Source organism: Poecilia formosa, unplaced genomic scaffold, assembly GCF_000485575.1.
Source record: "Poecilia formosa unplaced genomic scaffold, Poecilia_formosa-5.1.2 Scaffold463, whole genome shotgun sequence".
In the NCBI taxonomy this organism is placed as follows: Eukaryota; Metazoa; Chordata; class Actinopteri; order Cyprinodontiformes; family Poeciliidae; genus Poecilia; species Poecilia formosa.
In genome coordinates, this window is record NW_006800402.1 from 230175 (window position 1) to 241933 (window position 11759).

Genomic DNA, 11759 nt, shown 5'->3' on the forward strand with positions numbered 1-11759 from the left:
ATCTCCGATATTCAGCCTCTACTTAATTTGACAGGCCCCTGTTTTGTCAGTCTGACAGGCCCATAGCAAGACACTAATAGGCCACAGAGACCACCAGCAAAGGCACCAGCCAGGGCGGCCCCTCCGGTGCCGGGCCCCATCACCCTCTGCGTCTCTGGAGGCGATGCAGGCAGGGCACTTAGGAGTGGCTGTGGGGGTCAGGACGCGGCGCTGTCACACCGGACCTCAACAGACTGGACCGGGGCTCCGTACTGACACTCGTCACCGCTGCGCTGTAATCTCCAGTACCATCACCACCACACACAAAGGGGAGCAAAAAGAGCAGCCAGTGGGGGCGTCCAGGGATCTAATGACTTGGGCTGCCAGTCACAGCGCAGAGAACCGGCTCTGGTTGGTGATGGAGCAGCTGGGAAGCGGAGTGTGTGTCCCTCCAGGCCACCACTCGGTCTAATCGCGACCAGCTAGACTCTGATCACAGATAATTGGTGGTCAGCGGCTGCAGAAGAAGCTACATGTGACAAGGTGGGGACTGTAGAAGGAGCGATCTGCAGACAGGAACAAAGAGGCTCTGAGCATCTTTTAATAAACAAACATGAGTGGTGACCAATAAACCAGGGTTTCCCAAACTTATCTGGCGCCTTCAGCAGAATTTGGTTTAAACCTTTTAGAGTTCAGAGTTCAAACATTGACCAACATATTCAATGCATAATGATGATCTTGACAATGGCAAAATGTAATGTATGTTGGTTTTATGATGTAAAGCACTCTGAACTGCCTTGCTGCTGAACTGGGTAGTATAAGTCCACTTCCTGCTTTTGGATCGGTCTCGCATGTATTCACACCGAACCAGAGTTCACTTTAACCAAACCCAGACTGAGGTTTGGAGAACCAGAGTTCGATTAGCATTCACATTTCCCCAAACGAACCGTTCTTCCTACGCAAAACGGATTAAAGCTAAACAGGACTGGTGTGAATAGTTAGCATGAACGCAGCATCTAATGGTTTTTATTTGTGACTACAGATGCTGCTCTTTGCTGCAGATCTTTGGGTTTTAAATGATTTTCCCAACTTTGTGACTGCAGGTCTGGTTGCCAGATTTAGTTAAGTTTTGTTAAATCCTGACTCAAACATCTGTCTTAAATAAACAGCCTTTTTTTTTTGTCTTTTAAATCTTGAAATGGCAAAAAAAAAAACAAAAAAAAAAAACTAAATGCACAGATTATTTTTCCACCTACATTTTGGAACGTATTACAACTTTGACATATCATTAGATAAACCAAAGCTACTGCATGAAATGTTGCTTAAAGAGCATTTTTAATCTTTTTGAGGTTTTCTTTATCTGGTCAGTGATTTGGCATCATCTCTCATCATGATCTGGCGCTGACAGCCAGAAAACATCGGAGCCAGGATGGGAGCCAGTGGGGGCCTCCTGGGGTCTTCCGTTTAGTGAATTATTAAGGTTTACTAATACTTCATAAGTCCCCTCTTTGTCCTGTCCATTACCAACCTGTCACATCCTCTCGTCGCAGCGAAACTGACTCACTTGCTTCACGAAAATGACAGAAGTTAAACTGTCTTCCAGAGGAGGATGGAGGAGGCGGAGAGGGAGGGGTCAGCAGCGCCGTGCGCGGCGGCCTCAGGGCTCCACCGCTTGCTCAGGATGCATGTCAGACGTTGTGCTTGTGTGTTGCAGCTTTGACATCCCTGCTGCTGATAAACGGTATAAATACATCAGATAATAAGTGATGATTAGAAGAAATGTGTTTCTATGACATCAGATCTGCGTTTTAGCATCGACTCAGTGTATCTGTACCACCAGCTCCGTCCCAGTTCGCCCCCTCTCCTCCCTCCATCTCCCTCCCAAATCAGCAAACCTTGCCTCAGTGCGTGCCTGGCGGACTCGCTCCGCGGTCTCGACAGCCGAGCTGGTCGTTGCCTCGAGCGCCAAGGAGCTGTCGCCTCTCATTACTGTCGCTGTTGTGACCCAGAGTCCTGCCTGCCTCCCTCCTTGATTACACAGTGAGGTGGGTGAAGTGTGTGTGTGTGTGTGTGTGTGTGTGTGTGTGTGTGTGTGTGTGTGTGTGTGCGCGCGTTTAGTGCCACTCAACCCGCTCCTCTTAAAGATCAGCGATTTGGTCAATTGGCTTGGCAAGTCTGAATTCAGGGAAGGTCAGTGATGGCTCAATGGAGCAGACAGGCTGTCATGTCGCTAACCGTGTGTCCATGTGTTTCTGCTGACAAAATCAATGACAGCAAAATCTATAAAGTGGTGATCACTGTTCAAAATGTCCACAGGAGACTGTGGAGGTGGATTTCCATTCAGGCTCAGTCTGCAGCTACATGATGTCATGGGCTGCAAGCACGGCTAAAGTTAGCCATGCTAACCCCTACAGCACTAATCATAAATTTTAGTTACGCTAATGCTAAAGTACAACACGGTATTTATCAGAAGCTAATGCTAAAGTGCTAAATTCATCAATGTTAATGCTAACCTTCTATTGCAGCAACATATATTGGCTTAAATGTGTTGCTGCCAGCAGTGAACACTGCTAGCTAAAATGTTAGCTGTGCTAAACCTAAAGCAGCAATGATAAGTGTGACGGACTGAGAAGTTTATTTTTGCAAACTCAATTTGTTTTGTTGAACATATTATTAAACTGACATGATTGTACTTGCTGAGATTATTATTAACTTAAATCACCAAAATATGTATAAAAAACAGATTTATTAAACAAGTGATAATATATGGTCTATAAAGTTATGATTTGAAATAAGGACATAACAAAAAGCTATAAATTAAAGCGAATGTGAATAGATGTTTCTGTCTTTTTGAAACATCCAAACTCTCAGCTGCCCTCAGGTCTTCAGGAAGGCTCAGGGCTGTGAAAGGAGAAAACGCCTCAACACTTACATGGATATTTGGCAAAACAGTGATATTTTTATCACATTTGGACCTCCGGGCTTCATGGAAAAAGAGTTTTGGGTAACAAAAACTCAACTCAACTGCTGGTGTGTCTGTGAGAACTGCATATTTAATCCTCATTTTGTGCTGAAGAAACTTCATATGTAAGCTCAGGAAGTTAATGAATGAGAGGAACAAGCGACATAAAAAACACAAGATACAATTGTTGCACATTATTTAAAATCTTTAGCCTAGCACGACTTTAGCCATATATCAAGTGTACTAATTTTATGTTTTTACAGTGTAGAGTTAAAACTCAGAAATTAATAATTTCAGTAATGTTAAACAGATTTAAAAACTCAAAAAAGTACATTTTACATGGCAAAAGCTAGTTTTAAGCCAAAAATTCAGATTATTTCACTTGTAACAAGCCATTTTTCCTGAGTTATAAGTGAAATAATCTGCCACTGGAACCAGAACTGGGTTGCCAGGTAACGGCTGGGCTTGGCTAGGGTTACTAGGTAACGGCGCCAGTGGAACTAGAAGTTTATAAGAAATAAGGAAAAACTTTGAAATTTTTTAATTCATCTCAGAAATGTTAATTAAAACATGATTTAGTGTTCAAAAAAGTCAATATTAAGTTAATTCAGATTATTTAAGCATTCCATCAAAAATAGTGAATTTTGCTGCAATGAAATACCCAAATTACAAACACAGGAGGAATCGGACTGAACCCGGTGAGGGTTTCGGTTCAGAGTCCAGTCCAGCCCACAGGAATGAGCTGATGTTCTGGGCTGGAACTGGCAGCTGATGACTGACCTTTGTGAGGAAGTTGAGTCCGCCAACTGGCCGCCGCTCCGCGGTCAGTGAGTACCGGGCCCTGAGGGAGCCCGAAACGGAGCGAGCCAACGCCCGGCCTTCGGCACATCTGTCCATGTCCGGACTCTTTCTCCTGCCCAGAGGGAGAACCGATCAGCTCTGCAGAACCCGAACACCCGCCCCGCCCATCTGTCACACACGTTTCAATGAACTGGATCTGCAACCGCAGAGTTTCATTTACTGATTATTACTAGAAATGTTTCTGATTTCAGACCCTGAACCTTCAGTCTGCTTCAACACGAAACCTGTTGGTTGTGGATAAAATCACCAACGTTTAGAAAAACAAACAGGTTTCTAATCAGAATTAGATGATCGCAAACAATTACTGGTAAATATATGGTGATTTTATCTAATTTTCATGAAAAAACCTCCTACATCTGTTCTCATCAACACTGTAAAAACAACATTTTACCAAGTGTTTCGTCTAGTTTAGTACAACTAACAGAGCACACTTGGATTAAGACAAAACTAATTTACAAAGAACTTTTCAGCAAGATATAACAGCTTGTTTTATGTCAATAATTCATAAATATTGACAGTTCCAGTTCCACTGGCAGATTATTTCACTTATTGGCATTAAAGGTGATTTTATCAAATTTAAAGAATTATCGACTGAAACAGGCTCCTACAGCTTAAAGGTCTCTGTTAGTCGTGTCTGAAACCTGGATGCTGGATCTGTAAAATGTCTGTTTCTGCTGACGGCGTCCAGGTCTCACCTGGTTCTTAAAGCAACAGGTGTCTGAAACACACCTGGATCAGCAGGTGGAAAATCAAAAAGTGACTCTTAGGAGGTTCTCCAACTTCAGTCTGTTTGAATTGAAAAATAAGGAAGTTTCAGTGCAGCGTGGGAACACCAACAGGAATAAACGTATTCTTCTCCTTTTTTCTTGGTTTCTTTCCTGTTTCTTTCTCTCCTTCCTTCCTTCTGTTAACGGTGAGCAGTCCGACTTCCTGAAGTCCTCCTGACCTCCTGACCTCCTGTCTCGTCTGCAGCTCCAAAGGAGACGATCTGCAGGTGGAAGAAGACGACATTTACATCCTGTGACGTTCTGACATGCAGGTCAAACCCTGAAATATTTTTGTTCCTTTTCTCTCTTGAATGCGTGGAAACCAGGAAACCTCAGATCTTGCTGATGGTTCATCCAGAGCAGTTTGAGTCTGCAGGAAGTGGAGTGAGTGTTCGGGAATGAAAGCAGTGAAACAAGACTTCCCTGCGGCCATGGCTTCCTGACTTGTTTATTTTCTGGATGGGGGGTTCGGGGGAACATATGGTTCGCTAAAACACGGACTTGTAGTTGGGAGGCCGAGGCGCCTGAGGGAGGAGCTGACGGGCTTCAGTTCCTGTCTCCCTCCATTCCTGCCGCTTGGACGGCCGCGGCCGAGCAGAGGACAGCCTGCATGCCTCTCTCCTTCTTTCTATTCTCTTTCTTTCCTTCCTTATTTCTTTCCATTTTTCTTATTCTTGCGTTCTCTTTCCTTCTTTCTCTCCGTCTTTTTCCTTCTTTCTCCATCTTCCCTTTCTTTCCCTTTCCACGCTCTCCGAATCCCTGTCTCGTCTCTGCGCCTGCCCAAACCTAACTACTTGTCCAAAAAAAAGAAAGAAAAATGAAGAGTAAATATCCAGGAAAAAAATTAGATAGAGATCAGAAATGTTCTCAATAAAAAAGCTGAACATTTGCTAGAAAAACTCTGATTAATCTCCAGAAATTTTCTACTTTTGATAAGTTTCAAAAGTCAAAACTTCTCCAGTTTTGAAATTGTCAAGATTAGTCTCAAAATTTGAGTTTTTCTTGCACATTTTTGATTTTTCAAAATGTTCATGTTTCCTTTAGAAAATGTCATTGACCTCAAAATATTCTTTTCGTAGTAATTTACTCTTGTATTTTTCTACCTACAATTGTCCCGACACCCTTTTGTACTTTCCAAAACCTCATTAAAATTCAAGGAGGGTTTTCAAGGATTTCCAGGACCCATAAGGAACCCTCAGAGATCGTTTCCAGTTTTCCAGGTAAGCAGCATTCAACCTGAGGACGGATTTCCAGATTAAATCAGGAGTTTTGCTTGTGGAGTGGACGATGTCAGCGACCTGCCAGCTAACGCAGCTATCTCACACAGATCACTGCACTGATACACACACACGCTCACACACACACCCCGGAGCGCTACGTGTTTACGCCACCCACTCAGGGCGCTAATAGACACACACTTGCTCTTGCACACCATGCATTGATAAACAAGCATATGCACACGTTCACATCCGCTCCCCGCGGGCCGCGGCTCGCACGCGCTCCAACACTTTGAGGGTTTACGCATCGCGCTGAAGCGCGCGCCGCCCCGAAGGTCAGCGGCGTGACAGACAGCCGCCCTGATGCGCTCTGACAGAATCGGCTGCTTGCTTTCATTTCCACTTGCTTTTCCCCCATCAGGTGACACCCCACAGGTGCCTGGGCGGGAGAGAGCGGCGTCCCGCGGGCGGGGGCGCCGACCGGAGGATGGAGACGATGGAGACAAAGACGGTCGGACGGACGCCGCGCCAGCTGCTTCCCGCCACCGCTGACTTACGGCTGAACTCTTCCAGAGTCGTCACAGCTAAACATGATGAATATCAGCCAGACCCTGCAAAAATATGAAATCATAAGCAAAAATACATAAACAGTTCTTCAGGCATTTATTTCTTTAAAATCTTCATCAATACGGCTTTAGACAAGCAAAAACATTTAATTTTACCAAATATTTTTGTCTGGTTTATTATGCAAATGTCTCAGTGCACAAGAAATACGACAAAAACAGATTACAAGTAACTTTTCAGCTTAAGTCAATAATTCCTTAATACTAATAAAATCCCAGTCACACAGGCAGATTATGGCACTTTTTACATGTGAACATTGTTCTTATAAGTGACAAAATTTGTGAGTGAAAATAGAATTTGATCAAAATGAAGGAATTATTGACTTAAAAGAAGTTAAATCTTGTTGAAAAGTTACTTGAAACAAAGTTTTGTCTTATTTCAAATGTTGGCACTAAAAACTAAATGATGGAAACACTGCAAAATCTTCAAAAACAGATTTTGTGTTTTGTTCCCATGTTATAAGTGAAATAATCCAGCAGTGGAACTAGAACTGGTTGCTAGGCAACGGGCTGGGCGTGGCTGGGTTGCTAGGTAACGGCTCAAAGGAAGTAGAACTTTTTTATTTTTGACTAAAACAATCTATATCTTGCTTAAAAGTTCCTTGTAAGTTAGTTTTGTCTTATTTCAAATGTAATAAGGCGTTTACACTATAAACTGGACCAAAAATACTTGGTAAGATTTGGTGTTTTTGCAGTGGACCGATGGTAACGAGCCGTTCTCACCTACAGATGCTGAGGTTGCAGAGAAGGGCAAACATATCTGCAGAGAAAACCCCAACGCTCATGACTGAACTTTGACTTTTAAGCCATCAACGCACTGATACACCCTGACGACTGTTTCCAACTTGGAGACCGGCCAGCGCTCGTCCGCCCCTCATCACAATAATTGTGTGCATTTCATTAAATGTGAAGCTGAAATGTCTCATGGTGGCTTCCAGCACTCTGCAGCGAGGCAGTTCACCTCTGAAAAGGACACTCGTCTGTCATCCTTTCAATACTTTGGCTATTAGAGGTTAAGTATATCATGTTAATCATTATTAGCACAGCTAACTGAAAAGTCACTCGCACTAAACCTAAAGCGCTAACCAAGAACATTTGTTCTGCTAACGCTAAATCTCTATACCAGGGATGTCCAAAGTGGGTCCTGGAGGCCCGGCATCCTGCATGTTCTAGTTCTCTCCCTGGTTCAGCACACCTGCATCAGATGACGGCTCGTTAGAGGCCTAAGCAGAACACTGACTTGCTGAGGAGGTTGTTACAACCACTAAGGAGAGAACTAAAACATGCAGGATGTCGGCCCTGATCTATACCAACATGGTGTCCAGCAGAAATCACACGATCTGCAACGTGAAGGTACCACTGACGGAAACCACAAAGAAGAAGAGAACAGGAAGTGGTGGGAGGATGATGGCGCTGAATGTTTCTTATCGCATAAACAATCTTATTCAGGTGTGATTTTAATTTCGCTTCTTATTAAATGGAAACAACGATATTGCAAAATTGAGTTTCTTTGACATTAGCAGAATATTGAGAAAGTTTGTAATGGAAATGCGGCTAATAAAACACAAAGACAGGTCGGTTTTAAAATGATTATTATAACTGGAGTTGGACTTTATAACCCTAATATGCCACAGCTTTAGCAGCAACTAATGTTTTATTTTTCCCTGTGAAAAGATGATTTATCTGTAGTTTTTCTTATTGGGGTGATATCAATCCGATGTTAGCTCATTAGCCCAGAAAGTTAAGTTTCATTTCTAATTATCATTGTTTTATTCCAACAATGATTTAAGTCCCAACATGTCACCAAAGGCTGGAGGTTTTTCTGTGACTGCAGTGTGTTTTCTGTTAGAGGTTTTCTTCTTTGAAACGAGGGGAAATAAGGGAGGAGGCGGTGAATAATTGATAGTGGCTGAGAGCGATATGAGTTTAGTTAATGTGCCCAGCAGCGCAGGCTAGCAGAGGAGCTGTTAGCCATTCCACCCCAGGCTTTAAAGCTCAGGCGCTGGAAAAAGCCTGACTTTCACTCATTCATCTCTCCATCTTTACACCCACAAACGACTTTTCCAACACAACATAAGTCCGATTTGTGGAGCAGCGAGTTGTGAATGTTCCTCCTCATTTGCATGGTTTTGGCTGCGTGTGCGTTTGGAGGCATCGGCGCAGCTGGATGTGGCTGGTAGCGGTGAAGTCGCCGCCCTCGGGTTCCTTTCTCTGAGTGGTAATAGAGTGCTGCTGTCAGACTCCCCAGATGCCGCTCCATAAGGACGCTGCACTCGCCGCGAGAGCTTCATCTGAGCTTCATCATCACTCTGATTCAACCTCTGAAGGTAAACAGGGCAGCTCACAAGAATGGAGCGCGCAAACTTTAACCGAAAAAATAAATGGTTTCTTAACTGGTGCCAACCCGAATAATTACTATAAATAAATATAATCAAAAGTTTGTTGTGATTTCTTTTTTTCTTTCTTTTCTTTTAAAAAGGGGGCCTAAAATTCACATTTCACACATTTTTATGCTTCTATTTGGGTCTCAACTACTTCTAATAAACACAAAAACACAAGTCAAGTTATCAACGTCTGAAATGTACGCGTGATGTATAAAAGCAAAAGGGACGCAGCGCTTTGCTACTAACTGATAGCACTATGACAACTAGATAACAATGTCGGGAAAAAGTTTTAATTAAGACAAAATAGCAACCGAGAGGGAAGTAGCTCAGTTATGCTAGCTTGACTATGACAAAATGACATGTAGATGTGATGTGGAATTGGTTGTGTTTCGGTTCAATTAAAATTTTTTAAAAAAAGGCGACCTAAACACCAACTCTGACAGATGATCAGTAGAGGAGGTGTTTAAATTAGCTAATCCACCACCACTGTTATAGCTTAGCTAATAGCAGCATAGCTAATCAGCCACCACTGTGTTAGCTTAGCTAACAGCAGTGTAGCTAATCTGCCACAGCGATCACTTAAGGACAAAATGAACATAAAACCTAAAAACATAAAACTGTAACGGACTGAATGTTCTGTTCTTCGTTTGGGAAATGATTGCGTGTTTTTTGGTGTTGAATCCTGGTAAGTGTAGCGGAGTTGTTTTCAGTTGCTATGGCAACGAGTCTGTGTGTAGCGTAGTTGCTGTAGTGGTTTTGAGTTGTTCTTCAATGATTTTTCTGCGTTATTTTCCCCTTTGCTGTGGCTCACTGTGGCTAAATAAATAATACCAACATCTCCAAACAGAGAAATCAGAGAATCGTCTTTTTGTGCAAAGATTTCCGGATGTAAACATTGTAACATGCAGACGGCCTATTAAGTTCATGTTCTTTTGGTGTCACATTCCACGAGCGCTGTGCTGTTACCTAGCAACCCCAGCCAAGCCCTGCACCGTTACCTAGCAACCCCAGCCAAGCCCTGCACCGTTACCTAGCAACCCCAGCCAAGCCCTGCGACGTTACCTAGCAACCCCAGCCAAGCCCTCCACCGTTACCTAGCAACCCCAGCCAAGCCCTGCACCGTTACCTAGCAACCCCAGCCAAGCCCTGCGACGTTACCTAGCAACCCCAGCCAAGCCCTGCGACGTTACCTAGCAACCCCAGCCAAGCCCTGCACCGTTACCTAGCAACCCCACCCAAGCCCTGCAACAGCACATTTGTTCAGCTGGTTTCTCCGCTCTATGCACCGTACAAAGTATCGCTGGCTTCTTATTGGTTGTGCAGGAGGCAGAAAAAAATTGATTTTATGCAAATTATCAGGCAGGGTTGTGCTTGGCTAAAATTTCAAAGCTTTTGTTTACAGAAGTCACTCCTCACTTTGGCTTGATTTAAAAAGAAGAAGAAGAAGAAGAAGAAATCTTCCAAGTTTCTATGGAGTTGATAAGATAAACTGACATCAGCCACCGTGACGTTCAGGAAGCCGTGGCTCTTCTTCTCTTGTCCCGGTCGCCTCTACTTACGGGACGCCATCTTCCCCCGCTGTCACATTTGCTGCAGACGGTTAGGCTCCCTGTCAGCCTCCATTTAGCCGCCGCTGAGCGACAGCGAGCCGCACCGGCACCGACCCGACTGGCCCAAACAAGAGAGGATGAAATAATCTGTCAGATTACACGTTTTCAGATGGATGTTAATTAATAATGCAGGAGTTTCATCTCCAGTGACTTATCATTAAAACTGTTTAAATGCTCATTATATGGCAGCAGAGAACAAAACTGCAGATTCATACATTAATTTATACGTTTCATTTAAAGCCTCAAATTGCTGCTGTTTATTTACAAAAATATACCTGATAACGTTTAAATTAAATAAGTATTTAAATCTATTTTTTGTCATAATGTTTTATAAAATACAGCATTTACATTTTTATTTTATTTCTACAAATGAAACCAAATGTAAAAATAATTTTTTTCTTAAATTTTAATAGAAATATATTTTACATTGCAGCATAAAATACAGTAGAGGAAAAAAGCTAACAGAAATATTGTGTATTAATGAATGAAATATATATATATATATATATACAATTTTATTTTATTTTTTTGATTAAGTGAAAATAAGCTAAATGAGAACTTACATCTATTTAGTCATATTGTTGTATAAAAGTACAGCATTTAAGTTTTCATTTTATTTTCACTTCTACAAATAAAAATGTATACATTTATAAATAAATTATTATTAATAATGTTTAAAGTTTGTTTTAGATTTTTTTTTCTAAATATAAAAACATCTTAATTGGATGGTATGCAAAAATGTTTACATAAAAAAACCAATCATTATATTAAATATTATTTATGTACATATTTATTTTTTATTTAATGAATTAATTTTTATGCATTATTGTAAAGAATAGAAGAGAATAGAAATACCCTTTATTGATTGATTGATTGAATGAATAGATAAAACAAAAAACTGACTTTATTTTCCCACATTGGGAATGCTTTAACAGCATTAAAGCATTTAGGTTCACAAAAAGATTTTTAAAAAGATTAAAATACATATAAAAATAAATTGATAAGATTGTACTCTACAGTAATGAGAGTATGTTTTATTTTACACAATGTGTTTGTGACAGCAGAATATTCACAATATATGAAAATGAAACATTTTAGTTCATCTCTGTAAACCTGCAGCAATTTATTGTTACTCAAAAATGTAATTATGTCAGAACATTTACAGGTTAAAGTTCAATAATTAAACTTTTAAACACTTTTCTTTTGCTTTCTCATGTAAATCCCAGATGAAACTCAGATCTAATCTGTGTTTTCCCTAAACGAACCTCGGCCAATAATCTGTACATTCTGCGTCCAGGCAGCAGCCGCTGCTGCAGCGAGGGGGGGGGAGGGAGGGAGCATAATGCGGCGGGGGGA

General features: G+C 41.7%; 1 long non-coding RNA gene across 1 annotated transcript; it reads right to left on the reverse strand.

Annotated features, from left to right (window-relative positions):
- Nucleotides 1–1604: 1604 nt before the first annotated feature.
- On the reverse strand, nt 1605–4803 carry LOC103156091 (uncharacterized). Its single transcript, XR_478115.2, has 3 exons — nt 4532–4803; nt 3722–3854; nt 1605–1707 (listed from the first exon to the last, which is right to left on the reverse strand). It is a non-coding gene; the product is annotated as an uncharacterized LOC103156091 (long non-coding RNA).
- Between the last annotated feature and the right edge of the window lie 6956 nt (nt 4804–11759).